Source organism: Elephas maximus, chromosome 27 (assembly GCF_024166365.1).
Source record: "Elephas maximus indicus isolate mEleMax1 chromosome 27, mEleMax1 primary haplotype, whole genome shotgun sequence".
Taxonomy (NCBI): domain Eukaryota; kingdom Metazoa; phylum Chordata; class Mammalia; order Proboscidea; family Elephantidae; genus Elephas; species Elephas maximus.
The window spans coordinates 14,784,171-14,805,082 of record NC_064845.1 but is presented as its reverse complement, the minus strand read 5'-3'; the positions used below and the strand labels follow the sequence as shown (position 1 = coordinate 14,805,082).

Sequence of the window (20,912 nt, the reverse complement as noted above, 5' to 3'; positions counted from 1 at the left end):
TTTTTTCAAGTGAAGTTGACCCTATGACCAAGAAAACGCACTTAAAGTTATAACCTTGGAAAAGTGTTGTGTATTAGTATCAGGATTGCTATATAAGAAGGTCATACAAGCATTGCAATAGGTAAAAACGAGAAACAATTCAGTAACTATCCACAGCATAATGGAGAAGGAAATTTTGGTATAGTCATACAGTGGAATACTGTACTAAAAAACAGCAAGAATAACTGCCATACCTACTCAAAATAATGTGCATGAATCTCACAAACCTAATATTGAATGAAAGAAAACCCAGGCCCAGTGCCATTGAGTCAATTCCGACTCATAGCGACCTTATAGGACAGAGTAGAATTGCCCCGTAGGGTTTCCAAGGAGCGCCTGGCAGATTCGAACTGCTGACCTTTTGGTTAGCAGCTGTAGCACTTTACCACTACGAAAGAAAACAGTCATAAAAAACCACATATTGTATATTTATAATTATATGAAATCCAAAGGAGTCCAGCCAAGCTACATTGTTTAGGGATGCATGCATAAAGGGAAAAATATAGACAAAAGCAAAGAAGTGGTAACACGGAAGTCAGGAGAAGCTACCATGAAGATGGAGGACAGGGCTGTAACTGGAGAGTGAGAAGTAGGTGCTGAGACTTCTGAGAAGCTGGCCATGTTCTGTTTCTTGACCAGAATGCTGTTGACACTCGTGTTTGCTTTATAACAAGTCATTATACTCTAATTCATGTTTTGTATTATTTTCTGCAAATATGCTTCATAGTAAAAATTTTAAAATATATCCAGATGATTTTATGTAAATGAGTAGAAACAGACCAAAAAGAAGAAACTGAAAAAAAGAGCATTAAAAATGTATTATGATGCATTTTTTATCACAACGTATTTTTGTTAGTTGCCATCGGTTCTGCCTCTGGCTTATGGCGACCCCATGCACAACAGGATCTGACCGTTGTGATTCATAGGGATTGCATTGCCTGATTTTCAGAAGTAGATTGCCAGGCCTTTCTTCCTAGTCTGTCTTAGACTGGAAGCTCTGCTGAAACCTGCTTAGCATTATAGCAACATGCAAGCCCCCATTGACAGACAGGTGGTGGCTACGCTTGAGGTGCCTTGGCTAGGAATCAAAACCAAGTCTCCCACGTGGAAGGGGAGAACCCTACCACGGAGCCACCACTGCCCTTCTCATGTTAGTTCATTTTATAGGGTTGTTGTTGTTGTTAGTTGAGTTGACTCTGATTCATAGTGGCCTTATGCAAATAACAGAAGGAGATGTTGCCTGGTCCTGCACCATCTTCACGATGGTTGATATGTTCGAGTTTGTTTCAGCTATTGCCAATCCACCTCATTAAGAGTTTCCCTCGTTTTCTTTGACCTTCTTTACCAACCATGACGTCCTTTTCGAGCAACTGGTCTTTCCTGATGACATGTCCAAAGTAAGCAAGATGGGTCTTGCCATCTTTGCTTTAAAGGCACGTCCCGGTTATATTTCTTCTAAGACTGATTTGTTCATTCTGGCAGTCCACAATATATTCAGTATTCTTTGCCAACACCACAGTTCAAATGCATCAATTCTCCTTCTATCTTCTTTTTTCTTTCTCTAGCGTTCACATAAGAGGCAATTGAAAAGATAATGGCTATAGGATAGCTTCCACGAATTGGGGTATCCCAGGCAGAAGAACCATGTATCCCTATTTTGATTTGTGAAGAGAATTTTTTATGCACACACACACACACACACATACACGCATAGACACACATGCACACACACACAGACTTTTCCTCTTGTCTCATTGGCTGAAGTTGTATCACATGTCAGTGCCACCATGGAAAGGAGCCACGATGTCTGACTTAGACCAGTTATGTTTCAGCCGGCATGGGTCTTGGACTCACCTCTCCTGAAGCGTGGTTTTGGGAAGGAGTGCAGCAGATAACTCAATATAATCGTGGTTATGTTAAGTAGGAGGAAGACATAAATATTGTCTGCTACAAATGAAAAATATATAGAAAATTTCCCTGAAAAACTTGAGGCTTGGAATGAAAGTACTCTGAGAATACTAGTCAGCATTACTGAAAATGGCCTGAACCCCAAACTTTCCTGATATATTACTTTAATTTAAAAGATAAAGAGAAATTGCTTCCAGAATCCAGCTGGTAAGTACCATCTTGCCAAAAGAGGAAGCACAACCAGGTTATAGTCATACTCAAACGTTAGAAAAAGAAGAAGGACCTTTTACAGAATTTTGAGGGGAAATGCTCTTTATCTCTCGTCATCCACATCCCTGGGTAGGCTCTTGTTTAGGGTCAAAACCAACAAAAAGCTACTGTCAGACAGGCATGAACTAATAAATATTTTAACTCTAAGAATCTTGCCGAAAGCAAAACTTTCTTGAAAGAGTGTTTCTTTCTTTTAGTCATGAAGGAATAAATAACAAAAAAATCAAGGACTGAACAGTTGTATTCAAAATGGCTTTAAGAAGTCAAACTTAAAATTTAGCGTCAGTAATTTCCTTCTAGGGTTATTGTTGTGTGTATTAAATGAGAAAATACACAGAAGAACATACTTAGCACATTTCCAGGAAGAAGGGAATGAGTCAATAAATATCAATTATCTTCATAACTGTTGTTATTATGATTTTAATGATTAATATGATTATTTTTAGAAGTTTTAGGTTTACAGAAAAATTATGAAGATAATACAGAGAGTTTACAGAAACTTGGCATCTGGTTTCCTCTTTTACTAACATTTGCTACAATTAATGAGACAATATTGGTACCTAATTATTAGCTAAATCCTATAGTTTATTCAGACATCCTTAGCTTGGACTTAATGTCCCTTCTCTGCTCCAGATTGCATCTGGAATATTAGAATACATTGAATTGTTATGAGCTATGAGAGCTTCTCAGACTTTCCTTGTTTTGACCTTAATGGTGTTTAGGTGTACAGGCCAGAAATTTTGTAAATGTCCCTCTGTTGGGATTTGTCTGATATTTTTCTTATGATTAGACCGTAGGTTCTGGGGAGGAAGACCACAAAGGTAAAGTGCCATTCTCATCATGTCTTATTGAGGGTACATATGATCAACATGACTGATCATTGTTGACGTCAGCCTTCATCATCTGGCTGAGGCAGTGTTTGTCAGCTTTCTCCACTGTACAATTATGCTTTTTCCCTCTTTCCATACTGTCTTCTTTGAAAAGATGTCACTACGCACAGCCTACACTTAAGGAAAATTTCTATTACATTGTAAATTTGGACATCTTTATTCTAATTTTAGCATATTCTGGAATTTCTTTTCTCAACCCATTGAAAACGTTCATAAGCAGGTCCCAGTTGAAAGAATTGTTAAGTACTTTAAAGTCAATCAGATCTTCTCATCGTACATGTTGTGTTGTTGTTACTCTGGGCTGTCAAGTCGGTTCTGACTCATAACGACCCCATAGGACAGAGTAGAACTTTCCCCTTAAGGTTCCCTAGGCTGAAATCTTTATGGGAGCATATCTCCAGGACTTTTCTCCCATGGAGCGACCGGTGGGTTCAAACCTCTGACCTTTCAGTTAGCAGCTGAGTACTTTTCCGTTGCGCCATGAGGGCCCCTTCATTGTTTGTAATTCCTTCCAGATATCTGACTGGATTCTGAACATTCTTTTCTCAAAATTGTAGCTTTATCATCTCCAAATTCCTTCTGATTTTATCGTTTTTTGTTTACTACTCCCTCTGACTAGGACAGTGCTATTCAGTGTGATCTGTGGACCAGCAGCCTCAGCATCACCCAGGTAGTTGTTCGAAAGCACCCAGGGCTCCATCCTAGACCCACTGTATCAGAGATCCTGACAGTGGGTCTCAGAGGTCAGCATTCTAATGAGTCCTCCAGGTGATTCTGATACATGCTAAGGTTGGAGAAGCGCTGGTTAAAAAAAATGTTTTTCTTGGCTTTTTGTGTGTCTGGATCTTTCCCAAGCTTCAGATCTCAGCATAAATGTCACCTCCTCAAAGAGGCCATTTCTGACCACTTTATCTAAGGTAGCCCATTTAAATCATTCTTTCTTTTTTTATCATTTAAAAAAATTGAAACAATTTCAGATTTACAGAAAAGCTGCAATAGCATAAAAATTCCTACATATACCTAGAATATGCACAAATATTCCATTAACACAAATAGTCCGTTAGTTACTATTTCACCATATACGTGTATATATATATATATATATATATATATATATATATAGGAGCCCTGGCAGTGTGATGGTTAAGAGCTCAAATGCTAACCAAAAGGTCAGCAGTTTGAATACAAAAAAATCAAACCAAACCCTTGGACATCAAGTGGATTCCAACTCACAGTGACCCTATAGGACACAGTAGAATGCCCCATATGGTTTCCAAGGAGCGCCTGGTGGATTCAAACTGCCCACCTTTTGGTTAGCAGCCATAGCTCTTAACCACTACACGACCAGGGTTTCCAGTTTAAACCTACTACTCGCTAATTGGGTCCTTGGAAACCCTATGAGGCAGTTCTGCTCTGTCCTGTAGGGTCTCCATGAGTCAGAATCGAGTTGACAGCAATGGGTCTTTTTGGTTTATATATATAGAGAGAGGGAGAGAACGATTTGAGAGTAACTTGAACATACAATCTTTCTTTAGCCCTAAATACTTAGTATGTATTTCCTCAAAACAAGGACATCCTTTTTCATAACCACAGTACAATGATCAAAATCAAGAAATTAACATGGCTAAAGCACTACTATTTAATCAACTGGCCTTATTGTTGCTTGTCCCAATATATCCTACAAAGCAAGAAGGAAAGTATCCCAGATTGAAACAGGATCACATATTATGTTTTATTTTCATGTTCCTTTGGATTTTTAATGAACGGCTCCTTAGGTTTTCTTTGTCCTTTATGACTTTGATAATTTTTAAGAGTGAAAACCCAAAATCAAACCAAAAAACCAAACCCTTTGCCGTGGAGTTGATTCAGACTCATAACAACCCTCCAAGACAGAACAGAACTGCCCCATGTGATTTCCAAGGAACTGATGGTAGATTCAAACTGCCGACCTTTTGGTTAGAAGCTGGGCTCTCAACCACTGCACCACCAGGGCTGTTATTTTGTACAAAGTCCTTTACTTTGGTGTTATCTGATACTTCCTCATGGCAAGATTCATGGGATGTACTTTTGGCAGGAAAAGGACAAAAGTGATATTGTGGCCTTCTCAGTGCCTGCCACTAGGAGGTATATGGTATCCATTTGACCCATTACCGGTGATGTCATCTTTGATCACTCAGTTAAGGTGGTATCTTAATTACAAATGGAAAATAATAACTACTCTTTTTTTTCTTTATGTGATAATTATGGGGATATACTTCAAAACTACGTAGATTTCCTCTTCCTTATGAAACTTTTGCCCACTAGTTTGAGCCAACATTGCAGATTCTCACCCGAATCAATTATTCCTATGATGTTTGTCAAATGGTGACTTTTTAGTACCACCTTTCCTTCCACACTTAATATTTGGCATTCTGCTACAAGTAATAACTTTTGTTTCTCCCTCATTGGTTTATTTATTTGTGTATTTATATCAGTACAGGCTCAGGGAGCCCTATTTCATTCAATGGATTATAATCCATTGCTCACCATTATTTATTGTGATATGCGAATTCTCCTAAATTTGCCTAGTGGGAGCCCTTTCAAGCTGGGTCCTTTTGACATATATTCACCGTTCTTTTAGCACTTCCTTACTTTTTGGCATTGAAAGATATTCTAGGTTGACAGTGTTGAATTTTACCTGAGCCCTGTGCTCTCGGAAAATAGCGACGCTTAGAGAAATCCTCCTTGCACCCTTTTGTGTTCAGGGAAAAGTTTATGCCAAGAATGCTCTTCTCCAGATGACTCAGATAAAATTCACAGATGTTGACCTATGACGACATCAGACACAGACCTTCCAGCTTCCCATTCTTTGCCTCCTAAGTGATTAGCTGAACTGCTAATCAGTTGTTCAGTCCCCACAGATCAAGTAGAACAAAACGCTTGTTAGCCAAACTTTGGTTGAGCTTCTCTCCTTTAACTAGACTTGTGGTTCTCAAAATGTGGTCCAAGGATGATCAAGATCATTTCTGGGAGTCCACAAGGCTAAAATTATTTTCTTAACGATACGAAGCTGTCATTTGTTTTTCCTGAGACCATGGGGCACGTGATGTTGCGAAAATTTTAATACAGAAGCAGTTAGGAGAATTCAGATGTTTTCTTTAATCAGACATTAAAGAGATTTGCAAAAAATATGGGAAAAAGTTCTGACTGTATTTTTTGTTTGTAAAATACATTTTCAAAGAAATATTTATGTTAACAATGGGTTTATTATTATTTTAAATGAATTACTATATATATTTATTATCATTATTTCTAATACAGTAAATATTGATAAATATAACTAGTGAAGTCTATTTTTACTAGTTCCTAAGAGACAATTGGAGTCCTGAAATAAGTGGTTGAGAAATAAGCTGCTAACCAAAAGGTTAGCAGTTCGAATCCAGCAGCAGCTCCTTGGAAACCTTACGGGGCAGTCCTACTTTGTCCTACAGGGCTACTGTGAATTGGAATCAAGTCTACAGCAATGGGTTTTTTGGGTTTGAAGAGACAACTGGAGCCCTGGTGGTGCAGTGTTAAGTGTTTGGCTGCTAACCAAAAGGTTGGCAGTTTGAATCCACCAGCCACTCCTTGGAAACCGTATGGGACAGTTCTACTCTGTTCTATAGGGTCATTATGAGTCAGAATCAACTCGACTGTCAGTGGGTTTTCTTTTTTTTTTTTTTTGGTTAAGAGACAATTGTGCATACCCCTTCCCAGCTCTACATTCAGTGATAGCACATTGGCAGCTTGAGACTGGCCATGGTGGGAATATTTACGTCACGGAAATTGGCAAATGGTACAAATCATGGCTCTGCCCCTGCTCCCACCCTACAAGTTGGCTTGAAAACATTTGTCAGCACACCACTGGTTAAGTGGAAATAACTCACAGCTCCCCTTACCCCCCACTCCAAAAAAAGGCTTTTTGGAATCCTCGATAATTTTTAAGATTGTAAAGGGATCCTGAAAAGTTTCAGGACCTCTATATAATTTCTGAAGTCTGCTTCCGTCAGAGTGTTTGAGTAAACTAAGTAGTCAGGCAGTTCACACTTGACTACTTAGTAACTGGAGTTGCTGAGGGCTGGATTGAGTGTGCTCATACTTTGATTTAAAATCCCGTATTTTCCAAAAATATTACCTGCATAGATTGGAATGGAGGTGAAAGAAGCCAAAGGGAACATGAAATTTCTCTTGAAGCCATCCATTTCTAGTAGCCCAGGTGGCCAGGTGGCCGAGAGTAAGAGCACGCCCAGGATTTGGTGTAGCAGTCATGGAAAAGCCTCCTCATGGGAAGAGAAGCACAGCTATAGCACTGCTTGCTTTTGCAAAGGCCACTCTGGCGTCTGGAATTACCACTATCATGGTTTTCAGTTTGATATTTTGGAAAGAGGTTGACCTCGAATACGGCAGCCATTGGTAAATTTCCAGAGTTTTAGGCATCTTTAAAGAGTGGAGGAATTGATGAATATTTCCCAAGGAGAGAACATGAGAATGCTGTCTTGGCCTCTACTGCTAGCTCCAGGAATCGATTCTGCTTTGGACCTCTTATTTTGGACAGATTTGAAAGCTAAAAGTTTAAGTCCTCAAAGGAGCCTTGGCAGTGATACTACAGAGCAAGCAGGCCTTCAAGAAACTTCTTCTCTACCCCCTTCATGTTCATTCTTCATAAAAAGTGACAACCTGCTCTCAGCACCAATGACATTACCACTTTAAGTAATAAAATGGGAGAATTATTTTTGAGAGAATCAGCCCATCAAACCCAAAGCAGCTTAGCTTCCCCTCTAAAATTCTGAGTGCTATGAGAGAAAGGACCAGGAATCTGGCATCACAGGGTTTATTCTAGATGAGTGACAAAATAGGAAGGAAAACGATAAGAAAGGAAGAAAGGGAAGATAAGAAGAAGGAAGGAAACAAAGAAAGAAGGAGGGAAGAGGAGGAGGGAGGAAAGGGTGAAAGGAACTTTAGTTGCTACTTAGGCTCTTGGAATTAATGAAAAGGAAAATTGGAAAGGAGAGGCAGGGTGAAGAGGCAGGGCAGTGGGTGGAGCTCCGTTCTTACCCAACTGCTTGTCAAGGGTAGGTATCATAGGTTCCCAAGGTAAAGACCCTAAATGAGAATTCACGTGCAAGTGATTTATTGAGAAAGTGGTCCCAGAAGAGACAAGCAAGGGAATTGTGGGGAGCAAAGCAGGGGGAAGAAAGCCAAACAAGCCTCCAGTCTCAGACAAAAGTCCCACAGGGTGTAGAATCCTACAGAGAAGTTCTCAAGTTTAAGTTAAGCCTCTAAGCTGTCAACTTTAGTAAAGAGAGCTGAGTATTCATACTCCCTTCCCGGAAGGTCATTGGTTCACAACCTCCCCAGGGAAACAAACCTCATGGCACTTCAGTAGACTCCAGTAGCCTGAGGCAATTCTTCAAAGAAGCGTCAAGGATTCTAACTGTTGAAAACTTTGAAACCCAGAAAGTTGGGGAGGTGGGATGCCACATATAAATAGTATAAAAGCTTCGAGAGTATCTGAGCTGAAGCCCAACTTTGTCTGCTTCAATATGTGAGTTTCCCATTGTGAGCACCAGGCATGAGCTCACTAGCTGAAAACCCCTCCTAAGAAGGCTCAACCCTGGGAAAGGAAACGTCAGCAGCAAGAGGCTGTGATATACTACAGGGTGGGCTGGGGAGTGTTACTCAAGGGGTTGAAAATGTTAAAACTAGGTCAGGAACCCGAGCTGTGAGCAGAGCCCACAGTGCCCTCAAGACATTGTCCCTTGAGAGAGCCAGCATTTGGATACCTGGCAAGAGAATGTATGGATGACCATCCTATCTTAGCCAGAGAAGCCATGATGACCCACACACAGGCAGTTAAATGGAGAGAATTTAACTTCATTTAAATTCTCCTAGCCCCTAAGACTAGAGGAGAAGAGAGTTAATGTTTTGAAAATGGAAAAAAAGAGATAACTCATAACAAAGCCTTGTTTTCCGAAAATCTTGGGTGTTGGAGGGAGAAGAAGAATAAGAACCAGTCATACCCCTTCCCCACTTAAGGTCATTAGACCCAAGACTGGCCTGTGATTAGGGAGAGAGAGCTCTGAGTTGGATATGAAAATGGAAATTTAAGTTGGTGCATTTTTGACGGCTGAAAGTGAAGAGCTGAAGGTGACCCAGAATTTACAGAGTCTACTCAAGAGTCTTGTAAGAGTTCTACCTGGAAGCGAAGAGAGATTTTGAATAATATATTTGGGACTAGTGGTTTGAGAAAAATAGTTTCATGTTTACCCTTCAGTTTGTACAATAAATTGGTTATGTTTGGAATTGTTTACTTATTCTGGCTGCCTCTCATGCTGTGTCCTTGAGTAACTTCCCCTACCTCACGTGAGCTTCCATGATGTTTACCAGGATGACTGTGGCCTGGCAAGACCCATTCACTGCCTGAGGACATGTCCTGCCCTACCATCATGCACTCTGGAATACTGGCAATAGTAGTAAGACAGACACAAAAGAAAGACTATAATGTAATTGTATGTGATTAGAAGGAGCCCTGGTGGTGCAATGTTTAAGTATAACTGCTAACTGAAAGGTTGATGGTTCAAACCCACCCAGTAGCTCCATAGGAGACAGACCTGGCGATCTGCTCCCATAAAGATAACAGCCTAGAAAACACTATGGGGAAGTTCTACTCTGTCACATGGGGTTGCTATGAGTTGAAATAGACTCAATGACACCTAAAAACAACATGTAGTTAGACACCATGGATACATCTAATTAATTTGCTTTATTTTAAGGAAAAGCACTAGCTTAAAAATATGCATAAAATGGTCTGCCTCTCCCCCATTTTTCATTTGTAATTTCATTAAGATATATATTCAAACATTAAATGTTTATTTTGGTTGGAATGTTTGGCCCTGGTTGCATGCACATGGGTTTAATGCTTTGGGAAATTGTTAGACCATCAGTTGTAAACTGATTCAGGTGATAATCAGAAGCTGGGGGATCTGGTTTTGCAGGCCTTGTCGTTTTGTCACCACACAGATGGCAGAAGCCCAGTGTTTGTTTTCACCAGGGTTTGGAATGCTCTGTGTAGTCCCAGCTCGCGATTCTAGTTCCAGTTTTTTATCTCTTTCTCCTTCCCATCAGGCATTTCCTAACCTGCCTTGGAGTCAGATTCTATTCCCAGACCTCACTTGCTCCATTTCCCTCTTAGACCCGGAGTCTAAGATAAGATACACAGTACATCCTGTGCTGAAACAGGGCGTGATAAATATGATTCATTAAACACAGTGTACATCAATATAAGGCCAGGGTAGAAAATATACAGCATAATGAATGGTCTACAGTTTGAGATTCAAGAAAGTACAGCCATCCCATGGAGGGTTTTCAGTGGCATCATCAATCATGAAAGTAAAAGTGGAGTGGTTTGTGGGATTACTAGAATGCCATAAAGAGAGGCTGTTTTTCCACATCCTGCCTCACTCCCTCACCAGCCCTCACCTCCTATCCTTAATGATGGTAAAATCAATCAGCTACCTGTGGTAACTCACGATTACCCTTCTCCCCTATCAATATCACTTTTTAGGGTATCAATTTGTGCCATCTTTTTACCCAAAAGAAGCTTTTCCAAGGATAATTTAATATAGGTTGTTAAAGTCATTCACTGAATGTAGTCTTAGACCTCAGCATCTCAAAAGGGAGTTGATCCTCTCATCCCCAAGGATTAGAATGTCTTTGAAAAAATCTTCAGTTCTATCTCAAACTGCCCACTTCTTCCAAAGACTTCTTCCTCGCTCTTTCAAATTATTTCTTAAAGGCTCAATGTTCAGGAAGTTAATAACAGTGATGGAGGATAATGTGAACCTTTTTAGACAATCAGTGTTTATGGAGGACATCTTTCATGTCGAATACAATTGACTCATGGAACTTCGTACATATCAACAGTCTGGCCTTGCTGAATTTAGCTGAACTGAAGAGTTGGTTTGAGAGAAATTTTTAGCTACATGCAATATAAGTCAAGTCGATCTGCAGTTGAGTAGATGAAATTCATTCTGAAACATTTATTAAGCGCCTACTGTGTGCAATACAATAAGCCAGGTGCCTTAAGGAGTTTGGAAATACACGTTCCCCTCAAAAACTTCAAGAATACCTTCCTTATTATAAAATCGTTAAAACATAAAAAAATAATTCTGGGGAAGAAAAGGAAGACAACTCATAATCCTATCATCCTGTTAACAATCACTTTCCTTCAACTTTAATTCATACCTGTGCATGTGAGAGTACAGTACAAGCTTACGTTGATCCACCTTATTTGTATCACAAACATTTTTCTATGGTATTGAATAATCTTCATTGTGGCGCAGTGGCTGAAAGTGCAGGATCTCCCAGGTGCCTTTGTGTTTTCAGAAATTTACATGCTGATCCTAAAATTCATGTAGAAAATCCCAGGATAGTCAATCTTGAAATAGAAAAACAAAGTTAGGGAACTCATCTTTGCCCATTTCAGAACTTACTACAAAACTACAGTAATCAGGACTGTGATACTGGCATAAGGATAGATGTGTAGATCAATGTAATAGAATTGAGAGACCAGAAATAAACCCTTACATTTATGGTCAATTGATTTCTACAAGGGTGTCAATAATTCAATGGGGAACGAACAATCTTTTCAACAATGATGCTAGGACAACTGGATATCCACCAGCAAAAGAATGAATTTGGACTCTTATGTTATACTACATACAAACTTTAATTCAAAAAGCATCAAAACCTAAATGTGCATGCTAAAACTTTAGAAGAAAGTATAGAATTAAATATTTGTGATTTTTGGATTAGGCAGTGGTTTCTTAGATATGACACCGAAAAAGTAAGCAACAGATTAAAATTTTTGAGTGACAGAGGACACCATCAAGAAAATGAAGACAACCCACCTTAAGGGAGAAAATATTTGTAAATCATTTATCTGATAAAGGGTATGTATCCAGAATCTATAACGAACTCTTACAACTTAACAATAAAAATGCAAATTCCCCAATTTAAAAAATTGCCAAAAGATTTGAGTTAACATTTTTGGTTGGGGTTTTATCTACATAGAGGATATGTGAATGGCCAGTAAGCACATGAAAAGATGTTCAACATCATTAGTCACTAGGGAACTGCAAAACAAATCAAAATGAGATAGCACTACATGAAAACCGTTGTTTAGTGGCCATCAGGTAAATTCTGATTTATGGAAACCGTATATGTGCAGGGTAGAATTGTGATACATAGGATTTTTGAGTCACAAAAACTAGATTGGCTATAATAAAAAAGATAGACAAAAATAAGTGTTGGCAAGGAAGTGGCAAAATTGGAACCCTCACATGTTGCTGGTGGGGATGTAAAATGATAATGCTTTCGAAAACAATTTGGCAAATCCTCAAAAAGAGTCACAATATGACCCAGCATAAAAATGTGGAAGCGAAGGTTCAGAGGGGCATTATTCATAATAGCCAAAAAGTGGGAACAACTCAAGTGTCCATCAACCGACGAATGGGTAAACAAGATGTGGTATTCCCCTGCAGGGGAATATTATTCAGCCATAAAAAGAAATGAAGTACTGATACATGCTACGGCATGGTTGAACCTTGAAAACATTATGCTGAGTGCAAGAAGCCAGACACAAGAAGTCACAAATTGGATGATTCCATTTATATGAAATTCCCAGAATAGATAAATCCCTAGAGACAGAAAGTAGAGTAGTGGTTGCCAAGGGCTGGAGGGGGAAGGAGGGAGATGATGAACGACTGCTACTGGGTACTGGGTTTCTTTCTGGGGTGATGAAAAAGTTGTTTTGAAATTAGATAGTGGCGATGGTTGCACAATTCTGTGGATATATTAAAACCACCAGATTGTACACCTTAAATGGGTGAATTATATATTTTGTGAATTTTACCTTAATACAATTTTTACGAACAATAAAAGAGCGCACACTGACTCTTTAGCAGGCCTGCCTGGGTTTAATGCTTGGTTATCAACTAGTGTGGTATGACTTTAAAGAAGTGACCTAAACTTTCTGGGCTGCACTTTCCTCGTCTTGAAAATCAGAGCAACTGCAGAAAATAAGAGTTATTGGAGAAGGAACCCATGCAAGTGCTTGGAAGCATGCCCAATTCATAGTAAACACTCAATATATATTTTCTGTAATTATAGTTATTTTTCTTATGTTTTGTTTTAAGTTCTAACCCCATTAAAGGAAACGGTTATTTTTAAAGAGTGAAAAATGACATGCTTATGTTTTAATATAACTATATTATTCAGGTAATGCTAGATTTTATAATTGATAAAACCTCAATATCAATTGGTGCCATATTCTGTATCAGCTGGAATTGATGGATAATAATAGGAATTTTAAAACACACTAGAAATTTATTTAACAGAATAGAAATTGATTTCTTGCTTACATAGGATTTAAATGGTAGCTGGTGAGAGGGCAGGACTTGTAGGCTGCTGGTGGAGGACAGGGCCGGTGGCTGCTTAAAACTCTGCAGTGGCTTTTCATATTTTAAAAATTAAGGCCCAAGCTTCTAAGGCTGCTTCTGGATATCACACCTACTTAACTGTCAAGTCTCACAAATCCTCTAAACACACTGTCTTCTATCCATAGCGACCACTGTAGTTTCCCAGTCTTGCTGTATGCTTTCACCCCACCACGTTCTTGCTTTTGTCAACTCTTCTCCAGACAAGATTGCACACACTGTGCTGTCCATAGACAGTTCTCACTCTTACCAAGTCCCAACTTGGTTCTTCCCTTGGTTGTGTATCAGAGTAAGACCCTGAAAAACTTTAAATAATGTGTACACATCTAGGCTCTGAACCTAAAGATGCTGATTTGAGATGTATATATAGTTCCACAGATGATTAATTCTAACACACATCTAGATGTGAGATCCACTGTACTACAAAACATCACCTCCTCTTGGAAGCCCACCCAGCTTCCCCTGTGCCCAAGGTACTTACCCTGTGTGAACTGCAATAGGGCAGGGACTTTATGTCCTCATTGCCTGACCCATCAACCAGATTCAACACATATTTGTCCAAAGAATGGATAACAAAATTCAGTATCTTTTCTTTTGCAGAAGACATTAGCTTTAAGAAAATGCCAATGTCAACCTCAAAACTTTGGACAACAAATAAATACAGAAGTCCTTGCTGAGCATGAGAAGACCATATTTTTTTCTCTTTCCGTGATTCTCATCCTTACACACAGTAAGAAAGGTGTTTATTTGAAACAAATTGTAAAACCCAAACAAGTTTTATAACCCAAACAAGTTATGAAAGTACACTTGGGACATGATTGGCTTGAGTTTTGACAAATCCCTTCAACATTGAACACTATGCTACTGGAAATCGTTTTCTATTTGGTTTGTTCAAAGAAGGACATTTCCAGGTTGGTGGTTTGGTTAATCCACACTTTATGAAAAGTGCAGTAGGGAAAAAAGTGAGGAGGGCCACACTACAAGTGAAATGGTAAGGTGAGTGATGGCTAACTTTTATTCGATTTTTAGAGTTTGAGCCAGGTGATGCCTTAAGAAGTTGAAACAAGAAGGCTGGACAACAGTTGAATAATTAAAACGGCAAAGATGGCAGGAGACGGTTCTCCCTGTCTCTGATACACAGCTTTTATGAATGAAAGTACTCAGCATCCCAGTGGCTCTCCTTTTGAACTGGCTCATCTATTACTGGGGTAATGATTTTCCGTCTGGGCAACAGCAAAGCCAAAGGCCTATTACACAGGCAACATAAAGTTAAAAAGACATTATGAATAAAATGTTGGCTCATGCGGGCTTTTGCCAACTCTTCTCCAGACAAGATTGCCTGGTGTCGACACGTGTTTATTACACTTAATAATGTTTACATAATTCTTTCTTGAGCTCATTAAAGCTGTCAGATCAGAAGTAAATGTGTTCCCCTCTCTGTTTATCTCTAAAGGCTTCGCAGTCAATAAAGCAAGATGAATGTCATCCAGGGCGCAGGCAACGCGAGCTCCGGCGTTGCGAACACTGCCAAGTTAAACCCTCGGTGGGTGGGCTCCTGAGTCTCGGGACTGAGGGACCGTGCATCTGATTAGCCCCATAGTTCTCCAGCAGTGTGTCTCCACTTTCACGGGCTAGGAATCACCCTGGGAACGTAATCAAAACGCACATTGCCAGACTCTATCCCCTGAGATTCTGATTCAGTATATCTGGGGTGGGGCCCAGGAATTTGCATTTCTGGAACGTTCCCAGGTGATGCAGCCGCTGCAGGTCCCTGGGCTATACTGGAGTAATCCTGTCGTAGAGGTCATTTCCAATCACGTCCCTTGTTGGGGGTCCCTGCTCCTTTTGGTTTTGGGCTCTGGGACGCAGCAACGGCAGCGGCGATGGCTGTGGAGGCAGCAGCGGGAGCAGAAGCGGCTGCAGCAGCAGCTCGCGTGGAAAGCCCACCGGGCCGGTGGGGCTCGGCGCCGGGCAGGCCACCGAGGAGGGGCGGGGCCTGGCGCCCGGGGGCGGGGCCTGGCGCCCGGGGGCGGGGCGCGGCGAGCCGGCTCGGGCTGTCTGCTCTCGGCAGCAGCTGCAGGGGCGAGGGCACAGCCAGCGGGCGGCGCGCCGCGGACTCCCAGGCAGCCGGCCTTTGCAAAGGTAAAGCCGGGAGAGCGCGCTGGCGGGTCCCCCTGCCGGGCGGCTGCTGTCCTAGCCGGGGAGCATCCCCTGCGCCCCAAGCTGCCTCTGGGCGCCCAGGGCATGTGCACTGCATCCAGGGACCGGCTTCCGAGCCGGAGTTTTGCATGCGCCGGGGCTGGACCCGGGGCGGGGGGCTTAGGGTCTGCAGCTGGAGCCCACGGCCGGTCTCAGGACATCGGGACTCCAAGACAACTTTGCGCAGCGGTCCTCCCCCAAGTTCCCTTTATTGCTATTGTCTTAACGCCTCCCGTCTGACAGTCCCCCCGGACTCCAGCTTTGTTCTTATCAGGCCAAGCCGGGTGTCCCCAAGGGCGTGAACCCTGGAGTCGCTGGCAAGTTGCACCTGCCAGCGGATCCGCCCCAGCTCCCTTGGCATCGCTGCCTGGCCTAGCTCTGCTCTGCTTACACGGGGGCAAGGCACAGCGAGACCCTGGCGCCCACGAGGGCAGGGTCTCCGCCTGGTTTTCCTTTGGGGTCTGGGCTTGGGGCTGGGGCGACGGACCTCCGGGATGCCCGTGGTTCGGAACCGGAGGGGGGGCGAGAAAAAGTTTGGCGCTTTGGCTGGGTCTGGGGAGCCGGCAGCGTCTGGGCTGCATAGGGCAGGAGGTGGAGAGTGCTAGGCGCTTAGTACCGGGCTGAGGGATCCGGGCGGACAGTATCTTGGTGGCTGAAGCCCTGAACCCGGGCTGTGAGCCGGCTTGGGATGCTTGCTGTGTGCGCGCCTTTGGCTTGGAAGAGGCTGCTTGGGATTGCAGAGGAAGAGAGGCAGTGTGGATGTATGTAATTATAGCGTGCCAGTGAGCACTTCCCCACCCCTCTCCAGGTATTTGGGAATGGCTGTGCGCGGGATGCCTTCTTGTACCCAAACTCCCGGAGGTGGGGGTGCGGGGTGGGGGGATAAGTTTTACCCAGCGCAAAAAAGCTGGCTTTGAAAGTGAACAGGTGACAGGAAGACTTCTCTGCCTGTGGGGGGGCGGGCGGGGGATGCTCCTGGTGGTGCAGGACTGTCCCTTCCACCCCCCCCCACTAGCCCCTGACAGCAATGCCAGTTTCCATCCGCCACCCTCTCCCTGAGGCTGGCAGGCAAGAGGCTAAGTGACGATCAAAGAGTGAAGCACACAAAAGGGTGCACTTGGAGGACCCTCCGAGGGCAAGGCGGCTGGTGTGTTGGGTGTGTATGGAGGGTGTTCCCTATTTTGCCAGCTAGGGAGAGGCGGGAGGAAGACAGGTGAGGCGGCGCAGAAGAGAAGAAAGAAGAGGAGAGCTGAGATTTAAAAGCATCTTACCTCGGTGGCTGTAGAATTATAAATTGAGTTAAAAAAGAGATGTTAGACGAAAACCAAAACGAAACAAAATTCCAAACGAACCTGTAGCTGAAATATTAGAGGATGGGGCACAATAAGTTTCATTATTTAGTAAAGGTATTTAGTGGTGTTAAAGTAAGACTGAAACCCTCTCCGAGGTTTATTGCTGGTTTTAAGTAATCTTCTTGAGATATCTTTCCAACACCTACTCCAGAAGTACTTTTTGACTGTCAGAAAGAAGTCAAAGGCATATATACGCCAATAAAATACAGCTAAAATGAAGTTTCAATGAAGCTTTGAGCAGGATTCAATGGCTTGTGTTACTGCTGAATGTTGCTAAAGTCCTGTCAGGGCTGTAAAATAGCCAGACAAAATATAAAGGAAAAAAAATAATTGTAACGAGAAAATGAAGGCTTTACCAGAACTTCAGTAATGAGCCCATAACAATTGATGGTATGATGCAGTAATTATTTTCGTATTTACGCCATTAACGATTGTAATTTAACGTTAATGTCTTGGTATTTTATTCCTTCTCATTTGCAGACAAAAGCACATCTGAGACACCATCAGGGAGTAATTTGGTAATATAAAGTCATGAATAGAAAACACTAAACCATGCTCAGAACTCTGACAACGTAAAGCGTGGAACAAAATAACCTCATTTGCTGTTTATTATCTGTCTTTATAATTCTGTTTACCATCATTTGCATAAATGAAGAGCTAAATTGTATGGTATATCCTTTTTTGGAAAAAAAAAAGTACTCGATGCTTATAGATATATTGGGGAGAAACTAGGCGGTAATACTTACATTAAGCATGAAGAAGACAAAAAAAGACCTTTGTGAGATTAGAAACTGCCCATAATCGGAATGCAGATTCAACCTACTTCAGCCATCCTTATCTTATTTAACTTATTTGAATAGTTTTTAACAATGCAGATGTAATTAGAAATGGGCAGACCACTAAACTTTTTCTCTAGCTAATCTTTACCAAGCCAAACAAGCACTCTGCCTTCTAGCAAGCAGCAATTGTGAAACTGAAAAACTTTTTTTTTTCCCTATTTAGCCTTTCAAAGGGGAAAATCTCTGAAATTGAGAAGGAAGGAGTTTATTGGAGGAAGCATAAACCAAATTCTTTGAGCAGAAATTTAAGTTACTAACATTTTTGGATAAATATTAAATAGCAGACCTCATGGATTTTAAAACGACTATGCATTATGTTAACCCTAGGATCTTTGCCAAAGGCCTTACTTACTGTCTTACTCATATGATAAAGGGGACGATGGATAATTGTATTAAAAGGGCTGTGAAGTAACACGCCAGCAAAACAGCTGAGCAAAATGTGTGGTGGTTGGGGAGATCAGTCAATCATGTGAGTGTTAAAGAAAAATCCATTTATTAAAACCAGGCATGCAAAATGTGGCAATGATTGAATGCACTTTTTCTTCCTATACAAATATGATGGTCTCAACGGGAACAGAGCAAGACAATCAGTATTACCTGAGAATGGATTCCATGTGGGAATAAAGACCTCATATGTATGTTAAGGAGACCCTGGTGGCATGGTGGTTAAGTGCTACAGCTGCTAACCGGCAGTTCGAATCTGCCAGGCGCTCCTTGAAAACTCTATGGGGCAGTTCTACTCCATCCTGTAGGGTCGCTATGAGTCGGAATCAACTCAATGGCACTGGATTTGTTTTTTTTGGTTTATGTATGTTAAGGGAGCCCTGGTGGGGCAGTGGTTAAGAGCTTGGCTACTAACTAAAAGGTTAGCAGTTCGAATCCACCAGTCATTTCTTGGAAACCCTATGGGGCCGCTCTACTCTGTCCTATACTCATAGTCAATTGCTATGAGTCCCATGTAAGCTGTTCATTACAGTGGAGACTGGTGGTTGTGTCCGATTGGGACAACTTCTAGTTTGTTGGTTACAAACTTGAGAAATGCAACCATGTGAACAAAGGATATTTTGAACATCGGTTTAATTTCTATATTCACTGTTAAAGAAAGTCACTATTCTTCAGTGTTATCGCTTTTACATTCTAAGTGCTTCAAAGGCTGCTCGATTTCTCTGTAAGTCTCCATTGTTCTTGATATCACTGTTCTGTAGAGAAGTTCTTTATCTTTTCTTTGTTTTAAAGGCCAAAATCTGATTTTGGGTTACTTAACTCATATATTCTGTAACATACATTTATGATGTGCCCGTTATTAACTGCCAGACATTGGACTAGCTGCTGGGTTTTCAAAGATGAGTTGGATTCAGTCACTACACTTAGAAAGTGAGGGAGGTAGTTATGTGGATAAATAAATGCAAAAATACACACAGTCCATGGAAGGGCTTTGGAATGTGGTAGATAGGGTTAACTTTCAGTTCTGTCTCTTAGGAGCTGTGAGACCTTGATCAAGCTGCTTAACCTCTTTGAGCCTTGATTTTCTTATCTGGTAAGTGGGGGACTAGCATCTCCCTACATCAGAGTTGCTGTGAATTTACACGTCAACATATTTTTATGTCTTCTATCTTAAAAACAAACAATCACTGGGTTGCCTGACTTATGTCTCTGCTCCCTGTCATTGACACATTTCTGGGGATGCTCATCTGTACATGTTATCACCACTTCCTTTCTCGTTTAGCCTCCCTCCTTCTCCAGTATGGCTTCTTCCTCCACTGCTCGCTGAAGTAACTTCTGTTGAGGTTGGCAGTAACCACTATGGGATTAGATCTAGGGAGTTGCATTCTTACTCAGCTTTTCAGAGCATTGGAAATAGTTGACTGGTCTCTTCTTCAGAAGTTCTCTTCTGTTGGCATCAGTGTCTTCTGTGACGCTACACATCCCCCATTTTCCTCACGAGCCTTTTATTATTTCTTAGCTGGCTCCTCCCTCATTACCTAATCTCTACTAAAGGTTGGATTGCTCCAACCTTCAAGCTCTAGTCTGGCCCCCCCGTTTTTTTTTATCTCTCCTGTGATAATTTTATCCATGTGCTGACTCAGCTTATGTCTCTAGCCTAGACCTGGCTCTGAGCTCCAGAAATATCTATCTGTCCTATTTGACTTCTCCAGCTTGCATTCCACAAGCACCTCCAACTTCTTACACCCAAAATTAAAAGTCTGTGTTACCATTGCTGCCAGCTCCCTAAAATTATTCTCCGTTCAGCCTTCCTCATTTTGGTAAATTCCACCACCGTACACCAAATCGCTCAATCCAGAAACTTAGATTCATCCCTTTACTTCTGACATATTTCTTCATATGCACATTGTGTTCAGGGCAGGTGTCTACCTGAGACACAGGAGTAAGCCTGCCAGTCTGGGTGGTTTACAGCCTGCATCTGCTCTGATTGGTCAGTACTTTTGCTGTACCAGTTGGCACATATTTTAACAATTACCCCTTCTCATATCTATGTGCTTCTATGTGCCTAGGCCAATATCACCACTCACCTATTATTTGTTCTGATGTGATGGATTTGTGTGTAAATTATTTGTATCGCCATATATGCTAAACTGACTTGCTACAAATAAATTTTACACAATTTGTTTGGAGACAATTTACTTGGAGATTGGATACCAAGGAAGAAAAGACTTGTAATTTAATGCTAAGAGGTTGGATACCTTGTAAGTTAGAAGTCTTTTATAAAAGGAGAAATATGCTTGATGGGCTTCCACACCCAGACAACAGATTATAGAATGTCCAGTTGTCAAATTTTTGCCAAATCTGGAATACTATGTCTGCTTTTAACTTTAGGAAAATGAAGTTAGATAAAGTTCTACCACAAAAAAAAAGTACATTTGAGTAATCCTAATCTTGAAT

At 41.4% G+C, this 20,912-nt stretch overlaps 1 long non-coding RNA gene across 1 annotated transcript in view; it reads left to right on the top strand.

The window, feature by feature from the left end:
• The first annotated feature begins 15,701 nt into the window (after positions 1-15,701).
• The window catches only part of LOC126068428 (uncharacterized), a 373,496-nt gene continuing 368,285 nt past the window's right edge, over positions 15,702-20,912 (top strand). Inside the window, exon 1 of the long non-coding RNA XR_007515681.1 lies at positions 15,702-15,763. This is a non-coding gene — a long non-coding RNA (uncharacterized LOC126068428). The remainder of the gene's footprint in view (positions 15,764-20,912) is intronic.